This window comes from Triticum urartu, chromosome 2A, assembly GCF_056163025.1.
Source record: "Triticum urartu cultivar PI428250 chromosome 2A, HENAU_Tu73, whole genome shotgun sequence".
NCBI lineage: Eukaryota > Viridiplantae > Streptophyta > Magnoliopsida > Poales > Poaceae > Triticum > Triticum urartu.
Window position 1 is genome coordinate 303,094,236 of NC_141874.1, and position 4,370 is coordinate 303,098,605.

A 4,370-nucleotide genomic window follows, 5' to 3' on the forward strand; every position below is an offset into this window, starting at 1 on the left:
GAATCCGGTGTTAACCGCCATGTCATCGGTATTGTCATTGTTGTTTCGACACTTGTGTCTGTTGCGTCGGGGCTTGCTGTTGCTATTTCTGGCTTCAGAGGGGCCAGGTTCGCTTGACGTGTTGCTTCTATAGGATAGCCAACTATCTTCGCCCACGCAAAAGCGGGTCATAAGTGTCGTGGGGGCTGCCATGGACTTCGGCTTTTCTTGGGAAAGGTGTCCGGCGAGCAATTCATCATCAATGCTATGTTGAAGGCCGCTATGGCTTCGACATCCGGGCAGTCGACAATCTAGTTCTTTTTAGTTAGGAACCTAGTCCAGAATTTCCTGGCTGACTCTCCGGGTTGTTGAACTATGTGACTTAGGTCATCGGCGTCCTGAGGTCGGACGTATGTACCCTAGAAGTTGTCGCGGAAGGCATCTTCCACGTCCTCCCAGCTGCCAATGGAGTTTTCTTGCAGGCTGTTTAACCAGGGCCGAGCTGGTCCTTTGAGCTTTTACAAGAGGTATTTGATGGCGTGAAGATCATCACCGCGAGCCATATGAATATGGAGAATAAAGTCCTCAATCCATACTGCGGGATCTGTTGTTCCATCATATGAATCTATATCGGGCCAAGTCGTGACGCAGCTCGTATGTAGTCCGTCTGCGGTTTTCAGCTCGGGGGTGGTTATACCTGTCGCGCCTGGCTAGACGGTCGTCCTCGCGCATCGAGGCGCACCCCCGCGATCCGTAGATCAATCTGGTCTGACCTGCTCTATTTTCCAAGTCCTACCATAGATCGTACGTATGTCCCTGAGCTGTTGTGTCTCTACTTTTTCGACGAGGTAGCGCGGGCTGGTGTTTGGCTTGAGTTGCCATTTTATCATCGCCACATGGAGGCTGGTCGGCTGCATTACGTGCTGATGATATGGGCTCTAGCGCCTCATCGTCGAATTGAGCTAGCAGCTTACACTTCGGGTAACACTTGGTTGGGCACTCGAGGCCGTATTCCTCGGCTGCCAGGACGTTAGTCCATGTCGGTGTACAAAAGTAGGGGCCCTCCTTTGCACCCCTTTACTTGTGCACGGGCAGTCAGAGCCACACCTATGGCCGCACTGAGCAGGGCAGAGGAGGGAAGCCGGAGCACAAGACAACCGAAGCAACACCAAGACCAGAGGCATAGAGAAAAAAAGGGCGAGGTGGACTCCCCCGGCAAGACCTTTGCCGGGGTGGCATCCGCAGCACCGGCAAGATCCTTGCTGGGGCAACTTGCCTGGCACTAGTAGAGCGCGCCACCCTTGAGCCCTAGGGTTTCCAACACCATCAACTATATTGGAACCAAGGCTCGGGAGGCACCTCCATGGTGGCATGCAGATCTTTGTGGAGATCATAAATACACAAGATCAGATGAGGACCAGAAGACGATGATCCTTGGCAAGATCCTTGCCAAGGAAATCCACAAGACCCCAGGCAAGATACTTGCCGGGAACGACCGCGGTGCCACGGCAAGACCCTTGCCAGGCCCCCGGCAAGACCCTTGCCGAGGACATCTGCGGGGCCGCAGCCAGGCCCACATCTGCCATGCCTCCACCGCCGTGCCCATGCAGCTGCTAGCTCAATGAGCTGGGCAGGCATCTGTGTGGCAGCGTGCGGCCTCCATACCGACTCAGCAAGCACCTGCGTGGTGGCATGATGATCTTTGTGAAGACTCTTCCACCACGTCAGCTCAGCAGCCAGCCAACGTGGTGCTACAATGCCTTGTTAGCTCAGACGCGCATCGGAGCCAGGCGAGGCAGCGACGGCTGGGACGAGCTTCCATGCCATTCCCGATAAAGCAAGAGGGGCATGTCGGCAGCACATTAAATGCGCTTGTCCGACGGTGCCAGAGGATAGACTCAACCACTATACACCTGTCCACCTCCTGTGCGCCAGTGTGGCAACCCCTTTTGTCTATAAAAGGAGGCCCGAGGCGTACTGGAGAGGGATTCGTATCTTTGGAACTAGACACACACCGTAGCTAGTTCAAGAACTCATGAACACTCAAATATACATCAAAGCAAGACTAGGTATTATGCGTCTCCGCAGCCCGAACCTGGGTAAATGATCCTTGTGCTGACCGCCAGACCCGCTCTTTGCACAACCCCGCGCCCACCAACTATAGAAGGGATCCCAGTGATTCCATAGGTGTCATTTCCACCGATAGTCCACCTGTCGTTGAGCAGATCTTGGTCAGCTTGGAGCTACTGCTGCTTCTTTTTCAGGCTCCTTGTAGTGGCTATTAGCCTATGCCTAAAGTGTTCCTGCTCAAGGGGTTCCTCAGGCATGATAAAGCCTTCGTCGTGGAGGCTCAGCTCCTCCTCGGAGGGTGGAAGATAATTACTATCCTCCGAGTCTTTGTTTATAGCCTGGTCATCAGGGCTAATTTTCCCATCTTCCCAATCGTCCTGTTCGGAGGTTGGCTCGACGGGGTCTTCTTGGTCATCGTCTAGAGTGTTGTTCTCTCCGGTGACAATATTGCTGTCTTTTCCACGGCGTGATTTAGACTAGCGCCGCTGACGTCAGCGCTTTGGTTGAGTCTCAGGAGGTATATCCTCAACTGGATTTTTTCTCGTTATCACCGTTACCCTCTTTGGGTGTATCCACCATATACACGTCATACGAAGAGGTGTCCATCCATCGTTCGGTAAACGGCGTGTTTTGGGCCTGCTCTTCTCCGGCATCATCTTCCATACCGTCGATGTCTTCGGAGCCGTAATCAAGCATGTCAGTTAAGTCCTTGATAGTGGCTATGAAGTGGGTGGTGGGTGGGACGTAAAATTCCCCGCTCTCCGCCCCTAGTCCGGGTTGAGCGTAGTTTGGACGTTGCTCCTCTGTAATGACGAGGGATCGAATTAAGTCCAGATCCTCTCTTAAAGGCGAGGTTCGGTCAGGGAGAAGAGAGTTCGTGGAGTGCGGCGAGAAGTGAACTCTTTGGCCGAGCTCACACGATGATGACTCCGAGAGTTCGGGACAAGTGTTTGGAGAGGAGTCCAGCTTCATGACTGATTGCCGGTGATATTGCTTCCTCTGGATCTCCCGTACTAGGCTTAATTGCCGCAGAGAGTCCGGCGGGCTCGGGAATTCCGTCTTCGGACCTGGAGACGCACTCTGGATTTAAGGCCAGAGCGGAGGTTGGGGTCGCAAACCCTTGTAAGATCAAGTCTCCTCGGATATCAACAACATAATCTAGATATCCAAAACTAATCTAGTGACCTTGGGCATAGCTGTTGGTCTGCTCTAGATGGCCAAGCGAGTTGGCCCGAAGTGCGAAGCCACCGAACACAAAGATCTGGCCGGGGAGAAAGACCTCCCTCAGGGCAGCTTTGTTGTAGATGACTGATGGAGCCATTGAACCTTCTGGTGACGACACAGCGGAACTCTCAATGAAAGCACCAATGTCGGTGTCAAAACCGGCAGATCTCGGGTAGGGGGTCCCGAACTATGCGTCTAAGGATCGATGGTAACATGAGACAAGGGACACGATGTTTTACCCAGGTTTGGGCCCTCTTGATGGATATAATACCCTACGTCCTGCTTGATTGACTTCGATGAGTATAAGGGTTACAAGAGTTGATCTACCACGAGATCGTAATTGCCAAACCCTAATTGTGTAGCCTGTATGATTATGATTGCCTCTACGGACTAAACCTTCTGATTTATATAGATACCGGAGGGGACTAGGGTTGTACAGAGTCGGTTTATAGAGAAAGGAATATTCACATCCACACACTAAGCTTGCCTTCCACGCTAACGAGAGTCCCAACCAGACACAGCAGGGAGTCTTCTGTCTTGTATCTCCATTGCCCATTAGTCCGCCCCACATCACATAGCCCGGACACCCGAGGACCCCTTAATCGAGGACTCCCTCAGTTATCGAACGCCTACTCGCGCATACGTACGGCCAGGGCTCATGTACATGGCTGGGTCGGAACGGAGAAACTGCATCGTCATGTTCATCAGGAGCCAACCGGCTTGGACGGAACAGCCGATCAAAACGAGGCCTGGCATACCACAGAACAGAGGAAACGACCTTGTGTTCGACCAGCCACGGTCAGAACGGGATCCTATTCATTGGGAGGGGTCTGCATACTACAAAACGGAGGAAACAAACTTCTCTTGGACCTCCTATGGTCGAAACTGGGTCCTGTTGATCGGGAGGGGTGTGGCGTACCGCAAAACGGAGGAAACGGACTTGTGTTGTAGCGCTATGGTCGAAACGGGGGTCCTGTTCATCGGGAGGGGTGTGGCGTACCGCAAAACAGGACTCCACGGGCTACTGTTCATCTGCACCGTCGACTGCCTCCATGGGTACTGTTCATCCACCATCGACCTCCTCTAGCCTCCACCTG